The sequence below is a fragment of the Myotis brandtii genome, unplaced genomic scaffold, assembly GCF_000412655.1.
Source record: "Myotis brandtii unplaced genomic scaffold, ASM41265v1 scaffold30, whole genome shotgun sequence".
In the NCBI taxonomy this organism is placed as follows: Eukaryota; Metazoa; Chordata; class Mammalia; order Chiroptera; family Vespertilionidae; genus Myotis; species Myotis brandtii.
The window spans coordinates 962,171-979,837 of NW_005361458.1; positions in this window are offsets into that span (position 1 = coordinate 962,171).

The window sequence follows — 17,667 nt, forward strand, 5'->3', positions numbered from 1 at the left end:
TTTATCCATTTTGAGTTTATTTTTGTGTATGGTGTAAGTTGGTGGTCTAGTTTCATTTTTTTGCATGTGTCTGACCAAATTTCCCAGCACCATTTATTGAAGAGACTGTCTTGACTCCATTGTATGTTCTTGCCTCCTTTGTCAAATATTAATTGAGCATAGTGGTTTGGGTCGATTTCTGGGTTCTCTATTCTATTCCATTGGTCTATATGTCTGTTGTTCTTGTGCCAGTACTAGGCAGTTTTGAGAACAGTGGCTTTGTAATACAGCTTGATATCTGGTATTGAGATCCCACCTACTTTGTTCTTCTTTCTCAGGATTACAGCAGTTATTCAGGGTTTGTTTGTTTTTTTATTCCAGATGAATTTTTGGAGAGTTCTTTCTAGATCTGTGAAATATGCTATTGGTATTTTAATGGGGAGTGCACTGAATCTATAGATTGCTTTGGGTAGTATGGACATTTTGATGATGTTAATTCTACCAATCCATGAACACTCTCTTTTTTTTTTAAGTGTAAGAGACTGATATTGATATTTCAGGAGAACAGCAAAGGAGAGAAAAGGTTTTTTTCTCCAGCTGAGAAGGAAAGAATGTCCCCCTCCTAAATATTCAACAGTTCCACAGGCCACTCTCCCCTCCCAGGGCGACATGTGCAGCTGCTCCTGGGAGACCCGTGCCCTGCCAGTGTTATCCATTCAATAGCTCAGGCAGTGAAATTCTCAAAAAAAATGTGTGTTGCCATATGAGCAATTCAGATTAGTGGGTGTGTTTTTAAACTCTGTAAAAACTAAACATGAAAAAAAAGAAAAGAAAAGAAAGATTTTATTTTAGAAAAAGAACTAAACATGAATGCATAGGTATAAAATCTGATTACCCTCACAAGGGCTTCAAGCTAATATTTGAATAATAAACCTTGTCAGGATGGCAAAAGAGTAACTTGGGCTTGTAAAGTCTGGGAAATTTAAAACCAGAGCCAGAGCTCCATCCTAATTTACCTCTTTATTCTTCTCTATCGTAAATAGCCTAAGCTGCCAGGGGCACGTGGGGACTCACTGACTTTATGCGCGGCACGCTCTGCGACACAGCCCCCAACGATTAGGTGACACGCAGATGAAGGGAGCAGGCACCTAGATTCCTTGTGGTTGTAGCTTTGAAAGACTTTGCGAAATTTTTGAAGGGGACCCTGGAAAAAGCAAAAATCACTTTGGCCTTTGTACTTACATTCAGCATTTAGTGTGTAGTCATTCAAGTAGGTCTTAGGGGATCATTTACGGTTTATATAAGGGTTTTTCAGATGAGCTTTTAGAGTTTCCATGAGAAAACGTTAATCCAGGAAAGCACAACGAGGCTGACCCGGCTTTTACACACTTGGACTTGGGCGTGGCAGCACTTAGCACACGGGGGAAAGGAACACAAGTACAATGATGATACACAAATGCTTGGAAAATAGAACCAATAAAACTGCCTATGATTGTGAGGCCCAGAGTCTTATATTTTACAACTCAGTCTGTAAGAACAGCTACATAACTGCTTTTACTAAACTAACTATGAATAGGTGCTAAAAAGAGCACTGTTACTAACTTGAGAGTTGGGTTGAGATACGAAAAGTCTTGTCCTTTTACTCTGCCTTTTAGCAAAACTTTGCAATAGAGACTGTTCACAGGATACACTGGGCTGCATCTGAGCCCGGGGCAGGGAGAGGCAGGTTACCTGAGCTGACTCCATCCCACTAGGGCAGTGATGGCGAACCTTTTGAGCTCGGCATGTCAGCATTTTGAAAAACCCTAACTTAACTCTGGTGCCGTGTCGCATATAGAAATTTTTTGATGTTTGCAACCATAGTAAAACAAAGACTTATATTTTTGATGTTTATTTTATATATTTAAATGCCATTTAACAAAGAAAAATCAACCAAAAAAATGAGTCCGTGTGTCACCTCTGACACGCGTGTCATAGGTTCGCCATCACTGCACTAGGGCATGGTGCCCACACGCCCCAAATCCATTCCCTTCCCTCCTGCAGTGCCAGCGGGGACTAGGCACATGCCCTGATGTCAAAATAAACATCCTTCAGCAGAACTTGGTAGGAAGTTCCAAGTAACAATTGAACAAGTACAGTTACCTTTCCTATGGAAGGACTTGGTTTTAAAAAAACAAAAGCAAAACAAACTTCACATATTATAAAGCAGCCTTGACCGGAAGGGTTTCTGTAAAATATGATCCACATGCATGCCACCCCAACTCTTTTACATAACAGCTGAGAGACTATGGGTAAGTCAAAGTCCCCTCATCTGTAAATTGTCCTTCACTCCCAAGGGTCGCTCAGATGATTCAATGAGAAAACCTGTACACTGAGCATAATGGTAGTAGTTCCACTCCCCCAACATACATACAACACATAAACACATATGTATACAATGAAATGTGAAGGCTATAATCCAAAATATTAAAAGAGGGTATCTTTTGGAGTTAGGATTGCATGTTATTTTATTCCTTGGGATTTCCCAGAATTTCTCAATCATCTACAACGTGTGTGTATTTGTATATATTTGTCTGCATATATACAAGGTATATATATAGATAGATAGATATAGATAGATATATAGATATAGATATATAGATATATCTGTAATAAAGAATATGCTATATAAAAGATGTGGACATATAGTCAATAATATTGTATAACTATGAATGGTGTCAGATGGCTACTAGACTTAATGCAGAAATCACTTCGTAAAATACGGAAGTATCTAATCACTGTGTGGTACACCTGAAAGTAATATAATATTGTATGTCCATTGTATTTTTTAAAAACAATTTAAAAAAACATGGACAAATAGTTTCTATTATAAATATCTGTATCTCTTTATATCTGGAGATATATATGCTACTGAAACACTGAAAGAAAAAAGTAGCATGCCATTGTTCCACACTTTTACCACATCAGAGCACTGTCCAAATGTCATAAATACTGAACTCTGTGCACCAACAGTTAAAAAAAAAAGTAAAAAGACACCTTCACTTCAAAAAAACACTGTCTGATGACTGTTAGGGCTTGAAAGATGCAGACCAGAGTAACCAGAGTCTTGCCCATGTTTCACCCTGGAAGCCTGCTCAGAGCCAGTGCATTGTAAGTGCTCGGTAAATATTTGTTCAAGGAACTGATAAACGGTTGCAGCATCGGAGTGATGGATACTCATAATGGCTTTCACGGTTTCTGTTGTGTTTTGTTTTTTCTTGTGAACAAAAAGACTTGGACAAGCAAAGTTGAAATAAATGTATTCAGAATGAGTCTAGAATGGTTGACAATTAAGAGCGCGGAGCCCTGGCTGGATGGCTCAGTTGGTGTGGGCGTCATCAGGTACAACAAAAGGTTGCAGGTTCAATTCCCAGTCAGGCACATTCCCAGGTTGAAGGCTCAATCCACAATCGGAGCATGTTACAGTGGCAACCGATCGATGTTTCTCACATCGATGTTTCCCTCTCTCTCTCTCTCTCTCCTTTCTTCTCTCTCTAAAAATCAATAAAAAGTATCCTTAGGTGACGATTTAAAAAAAGAATGTGGAGTACATTCTATAATTATTACAATGTACAATTTTTCATGAAATCAGAAAATATCCCATGTTTTTTAAAATTCAGACAGTGTCACGCATGCCCTGGCCAGGTAGCTCAGTTGGTTAGAGTATCGTCCCTATATGCCAAGGTTGAGGGTTTGATCCCTGTCAGGGTACATACAAGACTCAAACAATGAATGCATAAGTAAGTAGAACAACAAATTACTGTTCCTCTCTCCCTTCCTTTCCCTTCCTCTCTATCTCTAAAGTCAAATAAAATTTTTGAAAAATACAGTGTCACATATGAAACCTACTGAACCAATATCCTTATAATTTCTGGGAATAAATTTATCTCTTTAATTGGGATGGACCATGAAAAATTTTAATTCCCCAAAAGAGGTTTTTATTTTAGAAAAATAGAAGTGCAACATAAGGAGCACTGAAGTAGGTGCCTCTCCCTCCCCTACCCTCCGCATCTCCTTGTAAGCTCTAGGACAGTGGTTCTCAACCTTCTGGCCCTTTAAATACAGTTCCTCATGTTGTGACCCAACCATAAAATTATTTTCGTTGCTACTTCATAACTGTAATGTTGCTACTGTTATGAATCGTAATGTAAATATCTGATATGCAGGATGGTCTTAGGCGACCCCTGTGAAAGGGTTGTTCGACCGCCAAAGGGGTTGCGACCCACAGGTTGAGAACCGCTGATCTAGGACAAAACCCAGAGCAAGGGCTGTACTCCTCAGAGCAGCGCTGAGCCCAGCTGCCATGACCACCTGAAGACCCTTCGCCACGAAGGTGAGTCTGCTCACTCGGCAACAAAGCCAAGAAGTCCGAGATCCCATTTCCGCCCAGAAGTGCAAGAACAGAATTATATATGTGGTGTTTCCTTAGCTGCATAGGTTTTTATTTTGACCAAGTAGTACCAAGGCAAAATCAAAGCAATAATAAGGTTGAGGGAATGGAAGGGATACTGTTTGAAGAAAGATAATCCATTTCCCAATTAGATTCCCGTGTTCAAACCTATTAGCTGCTTAAAAGGGATCCATGACAGAGCTGTAACGATTTTACTTTGATTAGTGCTGATTCTAATAGAATGTATAGAGGATGTCCTGCTCTGACATCTAAAAATACGACACACACCCCACCTCCCCAGCCTCAGCACAAAACATGACTGGACTAACCAGGAAACAACGTAAAAGACTCCTCAAAAGATAAAGTAAAACAAATACCGATGACAATGATAATGCTAATACAATTTCTACTGTGAAAACTGCTTTATGGAATCAGCTTTAATCCTCAGGACAGCACTACAAGGAGGTATTAGTGGCCTCACGTTTCACCTGAGGCACAGAGAAGGCGAGCAGCCTCATCAGCATCACAGAGCTGTGAGCACAGACCCAGAACCCCAAGTCTAATAAGCCAGGGCTCCCTGACCCCAAATCTCTTATGTCCCGCAACTTTGTCTGTACTCTGCGCTTTACACATACCGGATCCTCTGCAGGCACATTCTGCCCCATCTCTCCACTGGGCCAACTCCCACTCACCCATGAACGTTCAACTTAAACACCACTGCCTCCAAAGAGCCTCCCCACTCCATTATCCTCCTGCTCAGCACCTTGTTCTGTTCCTGCAGGACATTCACATCAGTGCAAAATATGTATTTATGTGGGTGCTCATGTATTTAGTGCCTGCTTTCTGATCTAGACGCTAAGCTCCAGATAGACAAGGGCCATGTCTATAAATATAACTATTAAGTAAATATTTGTTGTCTGACTCACAGAGTAAAACCAGTAAGCATAAGAATAATTTTCAAAGGTGGAGGTGAAGAGCTACTGGCACTTGCACTCCATCTGTCATATAAACAGGAGCTCTATGTTCCTCTGTATATTGAGCTACCTTGTGAGATGTTTAGACAAAGGGTTGTTAAAAGAAAAAGTTGGGAATGGCTGTTTTATCCTATTTTTTTTTATATAATCCCTGTTTAAATTATTACTTTCCAATATCTTACATTTTTAGTAGCTTCACTGAGGTCCAGTTAATGTGTCATGCAATTCACCCCTTTAAATTGTGCGATTAAGTAGCTTTTAATATATTCATAGAATTGTGCAATGATCACCATAATCAATTTTAGAACATTTATATCAACCTCTCCCCTCAGGAAAAAAAAAAGAAAACCATTCTCATTAGCAATCACTCTACATTCCCCCTCTCTACTAGGCAACCACTAACCTACTTTGTGTCTCTATGGATTTGCCTATCCTGGACATATATAAATGAAATTAGACAATAGGTGGTCTTTTGTAATTGGTATCTTTCACTTAGCATAATGGTGCTATTCTATATATTTTCCTAGATCAACAGATACAACCAATGAGATATGAGAAATCTGCTTAGGCCCACCCAGCATCTGCTTAAGCAGACAAGGTATAATAAACAAATCAACAGGGAGAGAAATAGGATAGCTGTCTTAGAATATAGATGTGATTCAAAATCCTGACAAAATCACTCTTCTTTCCAAAAGCTTCAAAACAAGAACTTCTCATCTATTTTACTTCTGCCATACTATATGGATAGTGATTTGATAGATACATGCCATTTAATTACAAAATGTAAAGAATAAAAAGTCTAACTATATTTGAAGAATGTCCACTCAATCCAGGAATTTCCTGTATAAAAAAAAACAAACATCTAAAGTATTGTCTCTATCCTTCCACCCTTCTCACTCTCTGGGGAGAACCTAATTCTGGGCCTGAAGCCATGCACCTCAACAGGACACATGCCACTGAAATGGCCCCTTGAGACCCACCCCTGGTAAGATATCCCAAGTATTCCTGCCTTTCCCTTCATTAATGGTTCCCTCCCATGTGGTCCATCAGCTTCCAGCCTAAAGCAACACAATAAATGACGACCGATCTTTATAGTCTGGATATTTTAAGGATTAAGTAAAGTGATTTCACTTATTAGAATGAATTCTAAAAGCACTAGTGTAAAGTTCCAGTGTGTCGAAAGGAATGTCACATCACACTTCATGTGCAATGGTCATATTACCAACACCTGGATTACAAAAGGATTTCCCAGTTTTACTGCAACAAGCTTTTTGACATGGAAACTGGAACCCCAATCATGTTCCCATGGTGAGGCAGCCCTCACCTCACATTCTCTTCCTTATACAGAGGTGAGTTGGGCTCCTAACCCGCCCGTGCCACCTATGATTATATCCCTTTAGATATTCCTATGAGCCTAGAAAAGAGTCACACTAACTAACAAAAAGTTTACATCAAGAAAATCAGTAATAAAGGCCTGGCCAGTGTGGCTCAGTTGGTTGGAATGTCCTCCCGTGCACTGAAGGGCAGTTGGTTCCATTTCCTGTCAGGGCACATACCATACCCAGGTTGTGGGTTCAATCCCTGGTCAGGGTGCATATGGGAGGCAACCAACTGATGTTTCTCTCTCACTTCAATGTTTCTCTCTCTCTCTTTCTTTTCCTCTCCCTTCCTCTCTTTTTAAAAAATAAAAAATAAATCAGTAATAAAATAAAATCAGTAAATAATATCAATATAATAGTAATAAAATATAATCAGCCTGAAAATAAAACAAAATTAAGTAAAATTAGCCTGAAAATCAGTACTTAAATGGATCTACAAAAGTCTAGACCTCCCACAGCATTTTGGGGCAATAACCTTATTTGGGGAAAACACATTTCAAGCTCCAATATTATTTCACAGAGGGCTTATTTTGATGGGATAAGGAGATTCTTCCAACATAGAAGCAGCTACACCAATTTAGAGAATTGTCATCTGAATTGATGCTAGAATCCTTTACATGACAATGGAATTACCTTTTATTTTTCTTATATGGGAATTTTTATTAAAAAGCCACTTTTGGAAGCTGGCACAGTACTGACCACCAACCCAAGTATTTAATAACTTCATATAGACATAAGAAAACTCAAGTAAAGTGGTTTCCAGATCTTTCAAATTGCTTATAGAAAGGATGACCCACTTATCAGAAAATTTAGAAGTAAACTTAAGGGAAGCATTTGTTATATTAAAATGTACTAATTAGCGCTTAAAACACCATATATTTAATTTTAATAATTTAAACAGGATATGTATATCAATATATATAAAAGCCAAGTGACCAGAATGATGGAATGACTGGAACAACTGGAACGACCGAATGACCAGTCACTATGACGTCCACTGCGGGGGCCAACTGGCCCAATTGGGCAGCCCCAATTGGGGGTGGGGCCTGCCAGCCAACCTCCCACAGCCTCTCCCCTTGGCAGGCCCAGTCCCCACCCGTGCATGAATTCGTGCACCGGGCCTCTAGTGTTCTATATGATGAGATTTTAACACCAATGTATTATTTATTCAATGTCATAGTAGGTTGTGAGAAAAACTCAAACACTATCTAAATTTATCCATTAAATGACTGAAACATTAAATTTTCTGTTGGGAAATATGTAAATGTAGATAATGTACCCATTGCACTTCCTTTGTCAGCAAGTAACAGAAGTTCCCAACCCAAATGTCTTACAAAATAAAGACTTTTTTCCCTAGAGAATAAGAAGTCTGAAAAAAGGGGCTTCAGGCCTAATGCAATCAGAGCTCAGCTCTGTTTCTTTCTGACCTGGCTCTGCCCTTCTCCATATAGCTTTATCATCCCCACTTGGTCATAAAATGGATGTATAATTCTAGTCATTTTATCTGTATATACCAATGTCCAAAAAGAAGAGGGTCTGTCTTTACCCTCTGTTACTTTTTAAGAGCAATAAAACCTTTTCTAGAAAACCCCAAACTTTTAATCTCATCAGTAAGAATTGTGACAAATTCCCATAATGAAAATGATCACTTGTACAAGCTGAAACTCATCGCTGGTCACTACTATTAATTTTAACCATTGAGATATAATGGGTTGAGCTGTCCCCCACAAATACACACACACACACACACAGTCCTAAGTTTGAATGTGATCTTATTTGGAAATAGTATCTTGGAGACATAATTACGTTAAGGATCTTAAGATGAGATCATCCTTATGAGATTAGTGTCCTTATGAGAGAAAGAAGAGGGACAACAGAGACTTAGAGAAGGTGAGTGAGGATGAAGGCAGAGATTGGAGTGAAAGAGCTATAAGCCAAGGAACACCAAAGATTGCCAACAACTACCAGAAGCTAGAAGAGAGACATGGAATAGATTACCCCTCAAGAAGGAACCAATCTGGCCAACAATCTGATCTTGGACTCTGGCCTCCTGAACTGTCAGAGAATAAGTTCCTGTCATGTTAAGCTACCCAGTTTGCAGTGCTTTGTCATAGCAGCCCTAGAAACTGATACATGGGCTCTACCCTCTGGGCTGGACCAGCCTTTCTGAAGAACATGCCAGCATAGTAAGAGCAGATGTGTGAACAGAGCAGGTAAGGAAGGAGGTAGGTAACTAAGGATGTCTGCTGTAGACACTTTCCTGCTTTTTAAACAGAAATTTTCATCCCTAAAATCTTAAAATAAATGTTTCAGTTCAATACAGTTTTAGATTTACAGAAAAGTGTGACAATTGTACAAAGAGTTCCCATATATTCCATACTGAATTTCTCCTATTACTAACATCTTACTTTAGATTAATGTTACAATTGAACCAATATCCATACATTATTATTACCTAATGTCCATGCTTTATTGAGGTTTCCTTCATTTTTTGTTTTTGTTTTTAAATATATTTTATTGATTTTTTACAGAGAGGAAGGGAGAGGGACAGAGAGTTAGAAACATCGATGAGAGATAAACATCGATCAGCTGCCTCCTGCACACTCCCCACTGGGGATGTGCCCGCAACCAAGGTACATGCCCTTGACCGGAATCGAACCTGGGACCCTTGAGTCCACAGGCCGACGCTCTATCCACTGAGCCAAACCGGTTAGGGCTGTTTTTGTTTTTAAATATATTTTATTGATTTTTTACAGAGAGGAAGGGAGAGGGACAGAGAGTTAGAAACATCGATGAGAGATAAACATCGATCAGCTGCCTCCTGCACACTCCCCACTGGGGATGTGCCCGCAACCAAGGTACATGCCCTTGACCGGAATCGAACCTGGGACCCTTGAGTCCGTAGGCCGACGCTCTATCCACTGAGCCAAACCGGTTAGGGCCTTCGTTTTTAATTAGTATCTGTTTTCCTGTTCCAGTATACAATAGTTATAAAATGCATAAAACCAATTGGAAATCCGCCAATTTTCTTATCTTTATAAAATGAAGCATATTTATAAAAATCAACATGAAATTTGCATAATCACACATTTTAATATAAAGAAAACACAGGTGGAATGGGAAGTGGGATCACAAAAAGACTATATGCTTATATAAATATTCCATGCTCAAGGAAGTGGAGAATAACTTACTACTAGTGAAGTGTGGGCAACACATAGTAACTTCCTTACAAAAAGTGAAGTAGGAAAAGGAGAGGGAAAAAGTAATGTTGCAATGGAGAAATCTGACAAACAAAATCTCAGTCATATGGTCAAAGTCAACATGAAGATTGATAAGTCATGATGTAGTATGCATCCTTGATATGAAGTGATAAAAAAATGGCAACCTCTGGGATCTTCTCCCTCCCCAAATTTTATAACCCCAGTCTATTCATGAGAGAACCATCAGAAAAATTTCAACTAAAGGAACTGTTTTTTTAAAATACCTGACCAGTGATCCTCAAAACTATCAAGTTCTCCAAAACAATAAAAGTCTGAGAAACTTTGATAGCCAAGAGGGGCCTAAAGAGAAGTGATGACTAAATGTAATGCATTCTGAATGCCAGGTGTTAATAATAGGGAAAACTGATGCAGGTTTATCACATGATCTCCCTCATTTGTGGAATATAACGAACAACATTAAACTGATGAACAAAAGTAGATCCAGAGACACAGAAGCATCAAACGGACATCAATCCTCAGAGGAAAGGCAGGGGAGGGTGGGGGTGGGAGGGAAAAGATCAACCAAAGGACTTGTATGCATGCATATAAGTATAACCAATGGACACAGAACCTAGGGAGGTGGGGGTATGTGCTGGGGGGTGGGGTGGCCAATGGGGAAAAAGGAGACATATGTAATACTTTAAACAATAGAAAAACTATCTGTAATATATTTTCAATTTTCTTATAAATATCAAACTGTTCAAAATTAATTTATTAAAACTAAAATTACTAGTGACTTGCAAAAACAAAAGAAAAACGAAAAGATTGTACATACTGCAAATAAACAAAATGTGGGTGGATATAAAAACAAACTTTTGTTCCAAGAGTAACTCAAAGATAAGAGCCCTAATGCCCTGATAAATACTATGATACAATAGAATAATCATTATTAGAGCAGCAGCATTTCTAAATAAAAAAATCTAACAACTCTTCCAAGATGATGATGCTAGGAGCATGATGTTCCTAAATGGAGCAATTCTGACAATTACGTGTTCAACACTCTGTTCCTCTTGCCACACAGCTTCTGATCTCATCTCCTCTTGGGGCTTCAAGTTTGACCTCTACTTGAGGACTCATGTCTTTATCTTCATTTTCTATCCTCCACAGTCCTCCTACTGTCTGCTGGATGATTCCTCTTGAAAATCAACAATCTAAAAACTGAACTCATCTTTTTCCCCAAATCAAGTAGTTAGGGAAATACTTCTCTCAGTGTTAGTCATATTGAATATTAGATCTCAAAGTCATTTTTCATTCCTCTTTGCCTGCACCCACATCTGATTATATACTGGTATGCCAGTTTTAGATCTGTCAGTTCAGCTGGATTCAATTGGCAGTTTCTCAAACACTTAGGAAACTAGCCTTATGGTTCCACCAGCACTGCAAGACATGATCTAACCAATACCAGCTCCTCAGAGGTCCAACTTTCAGCACCACAAAGGCAATTCTCTAATCTCCTAATTTCAATAATCCCAATCTTTTCCATTTATTTCTATAGCCCAATGGGTGGGAGCTGCTTCCTGTAGTCACTACCTCTTGATACCTTAAAGCAGGGTGTCTCCACCTGAGTACTACTGATGTTTTGCCTGGATATTTCTTTGATATTGAAGTTTATTTTGTGTGTTTTAAGATGAGGAGCAGCAACTTTTGAGTCATGTCCTTCATAGGAAAGAGCTTATCTATCTCTTTTTCTTTGTCCTGCTAACTGAAGTGTGTATGTGATGACCAGAATGCGAACAGCCATCTCGAACCACTAGATGGAAGCCATTACTTGAGGATTGCAGGTCAACAAGATAGAAAAAGCTTGTGTCCCTCAAGAGTGTGGGGCCACCACAGAAGTCTGAAACCATCTAGCTGACTATTATGTAAGACATAAATAAATCGGTGTCTTACTTAAGCCACTATTGCTTGAGTCTCTTCATTACTGCAGCCAAACTGTATCTTAACTAGTACATTTCTTTTATGATGTGCACCTCCCATAATGAACCTCAACTTCCCATTTACTTAAAAGTTCATGTGGTTTTATTTGATGGATTTAAACCCTAAGAAATAGTTATCCAGGAATCATCGCCCAGGAACAAGATGATTTTCTCCACAATGGCTATTAGGTATTACAACTCTCTTAGTTACAAATCACTTCTCCAATATCTCCATCTCTCCTTTTTCATTTTCTCCTCTCTTTAGAACAAGGATTTTTTTGGCTCTAAATGTCTTGATTATGATGGAAATGTTAACATATTTGTACTTATCACACAGAAAATAAAGGTGCCAGGACCTAGAGTAGCAAAGGACCATATAACTTAAAAAAACAAAACAAAACAAAAAAACCAATCCAAGGATTTAGAAAAAGGCAGATAGCCTGATCCATAGAAAATAATGACCAAGATGTACAAGGGTAAAATAGAGTTAAACTCACTCCACAAAGCTACAACCTATCACTATACGTGAGAATGTCCATGGAAGGGCAGTGCTTTTGTATTTGGGCAATGAAATTCCCTCTAGACTTAACCATTCATCTAATTTAATAAGCATTCATTGATCATGAATGGGTATCTTTGTGACCCGACAAAGCAAAATGCCAAGTTTTAGTCAAAACCATCTCTGCAGATTTTTTCTTTCTTGCTGAATTTGCCTAGAGTCAGCAAAAGAAGGCAAAATCACTTTCTTTGTGCTGAGGCTTCAGAGCCATACTCATTGGTGCCCCATTCACTAATGCCAACTCCAACTGCTGATTTAAGAAATACTTGACAAGTAGTAGAATAACCCACCACATCAGAATGTTTAGCAGGAGAATAAATCTTACAATTCTCAAACTGCATATACTCAGTTGTGGTGCAGTCCAACTTTCTGACAAGTGACACTTCCAACATGAAAAAAAATTATTAAATTCAGAGCAAATAAAGACTTTAGTACTTTAGCACCCTTCTGATATAACCTCCTTTTTTTTACTGATGAGGCCCACAGGCCTCTGTGGCTCTAAGAACTTGCCTAAGGTACTGCAGGCCAGCAGAAGACAGAGCCTGCAGCGGAACCCAGCCTCCCATGTCATACAGAGCTCCTACCTCTACTCCCCACTGATTCACATTTGTGATCAAGTAAGAAACCTAATGAGTAGAAATGAGTTGGAATTTTTCAGATTAGTCACAATTTGGCAATTGAAAAAAGAATAAAACGTTCTAATGTTACATAGTTGAGGAAAGCCACACTTTGCAGAGGAAAAGACCTTGAAATGTGAGCCATTCGATGTCTATTCCAGGCATAACTTGGCTAATAACTTTCTGCGTTGACTTAGATCAATTCAAATAATGTAAAATGAAGGGAGAGAATAATATTCTTAAAGGCACCTAACATGCTCTGGTTCTTTGATTCTAGAGTTGGGAGAAAGTTCACTAGACACCCTGACTTGGCTTGGCAGTTTGAACTCAAATTTACTCGTCTTCCCTGTCTTTTAATCTTTCACTACTTGGTAATAAGAAGAAAATGGTGGAGAAATAAAAAAGCCAATCCAATTAGTTGAATCTTTTATTAACATTGTCCTCCACCTTAAACTCCCTGCATCTAAACACAGGTCAAAAGCTATAAAGCCTAGTTCTAACCCTCTAGCTGAGACCCTCCCCTTAAGGAAAACAATTAAACCATCCTACCACCTGGTTTATTACTTGTTTCATAGAGAACTGTTAATTTCCTTGCCTCTTGGTCTTTGCTGAATGCCCTCTTCATTTCCATCAATGTGAGAGCTGATATTTCCTTCAAGGCCCAACTTGAGCCCCAGCTACTCCACAGAGCATCTGCCTACTCCTTTGTAATCTCTTTTTTTCTCACCATCTGTTTGTTTGGTCCTTAGCCACTTGGCACTTGGTCTTGGTGAATAACCTCTGTTCCAAACTAGATCAAAGTCCACTCTCCACAGGAAATGACTAGACCTATTTTTATACCTTGTGCAGTAGCCTACACACAGCAGGTGCCTAATAAATATTTGTTGTTGATCATGAAAATGACAAAGGTTCCCAAGGGTGACAAATCAAGGAAATGGTAGAAAGTAAGTTACTGCAGGGGAGGAGGTACACACACATAAGGACAGGCATCATAGAGTTGTAAAAATTCAGTAGAAACTGGATGAAGGGGGATGAAGGAAGAGGATGGCCATCAGGTTTCTTAGTATTGGTATTACTTTCCTTTTTTACCTATCATGCTAATGTATAATTCAGGAGAATTCACTAAAATCTGAAATTATTCTTATAGTATATCCAAATTATCTTTTGCTTGCTCTAGAAAAAGAGGTAAAATAATTTGAATTGTCTAGTTAGTCTAGAAAGTCTCACTGATTCTAAATATTCCCAAAATCTATACATATTTTTTAAGAAGGAACTGAACTACTTTCCCAGGGTAATTTTTTTTTTCTTCATCTAACCGAAGGGCAGCAGTTTGAGAGTATTCTGCCCTAATAGTTCCTAATCCTGGTGGATGAAAGAATCACCTTAGAAACACTTGAAAACATACATGGACCCCACTGACAGAGTTCAGATACAGTCTTCCTTGCGGGGGTGGGGGTGGCATGTGAATATATACTATTTTAAGTGTCCCAGGTAATTCTGATATATGGCGTGTTTGAAAAAGACTGGCCAATATCACACAGTTTCCGCCTCTCAAGTTTGCTAGACTGGAGAAGTTCTCATTTCATGACTTTCTTTTCTCCTGTTTTTGCTTTACAGGAAGAATTCTCACTTAATTACCCAGCTATGAATGTTGGCTTCAATCACTCCTTATCACAAAACATTTACACAGGTTCCCTGTGAGGTTTTTCTCCCAGTTGGCAGATTTCTAAGGTTAAGGAGATCTTGAAGAGCACAAATTTGGAAAGATGCCACCTGAAAATCTCCTCCTTTTCTACTGCAGATTAGCCATAACTTAAACTGATCTACAAAACTTTTAAGTATGTCTTATTGGTCACTCCTTTGACAACTAAATAGGCTATGACTCCAGCCTCTCATGAGTCTAATCTCTCCAAAATACTATAACTTCCAGAAAGAAACACATACTAAATTAGAGCTGCAACAGTGAACCACTGGAGTTGTAAGATCTTTCTGTGATAACTGTGATATAATCCTGACTACACAGCAGCAGTAGAGAGAAATAATGAAGAGAGGTACTTTGCTATCAAACACATCTGGTTTCAGGTACCAGTTATTAGTGATGGTCTTGAACAAGTAACTTGACTTCTCAACCCCTTGTGTCTTTATCTAGAGAAGAGATCATTTTAACCCATTTCAGAGAGCAGCTCATTAATCAATGAGCTGGTCCGGGAATACTCAGTAAATGTTATTTTTTAGTTTTCTCTGTCAGAAATTTATTAATTTTGCTAAGTTCAATCAGAATGAGAATCCTAATATTTTAGTATCTGCTATTTTATGCAATTTTCCTTAACTTAAGCGAGGTAGACTTTTGCCATGAACTGTAACTATTTCCATGATTTATAATTTGTACATCATTTAAGCTTTCATGGTTTAATTTATTTGTGGAAAAATAAATTAAAATTTCTTACTGTTCACAAGCTTTTTTTTTTTTAGTAATGGCAATACATTAAAAACTTTAAAGGTTAAGAAAAAGGCATTTCATGTATTGAATAATTTGATCAAAGATTTCATTCAACTGATTTTGAACAAAATATAACCCAAATTTAGAATACTCAGTTACAAAAAATGTCAATGTGATTTTAGTTGATATGCAAAGAGCTTCTGCAAAGTTTCAAACATTCCTAAAATCCGGTTTATGGACAGCAAAGAGAGGAAGCATGTAGTACCACGCTAAATGTTTTGCTTCATTTTTATACTCAACATTAGCTGACTTTGTATACCAGGTATTCTAACTCTGTATGTACAAAATATTTATAAATTTTAATAGTTACAATTTTCATGTCAATTGGTAGAATATAACAACTGGTAGACCATCCGCTTGTTTGGACATAATTACAAATTATATAAACACCCAACTAATTCCATGTAATTTTTGCTCCATAGGCTTCTGATTATAACAAGGCCATTCTGAGGATGATTCAGTCCTCCACCGACATGTGTAGTGGTGTTATTATGGCAAAAATCAATAATCTCATCGCTGTATTTTTATTTTTAACTGAATCTACAATAGCATTTACAATAGTGTCAAGTGTTTCAACAGAATGAACTTCCAAGTATTTACCTCTATTCCATCTGTAATAATAACAGTGTAATATGCAAATTGATCAAAAGGCCGAACAGCGGAACTACCACCGAGGCCACCTTCCGGAAGAAGCCAGGGCTGCAAGGGCCGGCCAAGGCAGCTGGGGCTGCAAAGGCCTACTCTTGCACGAATTTCATGCATCGGGCCTCTAGTAAATTAAATAAAAATAAGCAAACCATTACTGGAATTAGCTTAATTTATATTTTTCTATTGGAAGCAGCTGCTAACACTGGTACAAAATTTGCACCATTTAACATTTGCAAAAAGTCTTCTCCTGCTGATAGAGTTAATATATTATCAAGTTTTTTGCTTCACTTTTTGCACAAATAAGTTTGAAATAAATGAGCTAAATTAATTTAGGAAAATGGCCATTTATTCTAAATAACAATGCAGGCTTCACAGGCTGATGATAAAAGCACTTTCCACAGCTCTGTTAAATCTTTTTAGCAAAGCTAAGAATTTCTGAAATAGCTTCTGATGCTCCTCAGCAGATTGGTGTCTTTGGTTTTCATGTGGTTACTGATATCACTACAGCCCCCGTAGTGGGTAGTAATTATCAATAAGCATTTTCCACACATTTCTCATTCATTACCAGTTGCTTGAGAAATGGATATTTTCATTACACTTCAAATGAATTATAGTCTAATGGGGTTATTGAAATGATTTAAAGAAAAGAATTGTAAAACAGTAACAAAATGACAACTTAAACTGAACCTCAGACTTTTGGGATATCTTATTGGGCAGTCTTCTGACACCTACATAGAAATTACATTTTCAGGCTTTCATGAATCTAATCCCCAAAATTTATTTTCAATTTTACCTCATTTCCACAAAGAAACATCAACCAAAGAAGAATGGGAACAATGAACCATTCAGGTTGTAGGAACTTTTTCTGATAACTCTGAAATAATTCTGACTACCTGGATAGAACAAATACTTAGGTATAGATTTGTACCATACCAAAATGACAAAATCACTATCGCAAAAGTATTCCGATTTCTCTCTATGCACTATGACAGGACTGCTCAACCTCTGTTTCCCACACATACTTCATATACCCCTAAAGTGTAATTTACTCCGTTTCCCACTGCCCTGGAATACTGATGGCCTGCAAGTTTGTGCAATTTGTGTGCCTGGGCCACAGCCCAACTAGCTGGGAAACCACATGGTCAGCAGGGACGGCAGCATCAAGAATTTCTTTCACTTCGCTCAGCATAATGCTCTCCAGGTCCATTCATGCTGGTGCAACTGGTAAGAATTCCTTCTTTTTTACCGCAGCATAGTATTCCATTGTGTAGATGTGCCAAAGTTTTTTAATCCACTCATCTGCTGATGGGCACTTAGGCTGTTTCCAAATCTTAGCTATGGTGAATTGTGCTGCTATGAACATAGGGGAGCATATATCCTTTCTGATTGGTGTTTCTGGTTTCTTG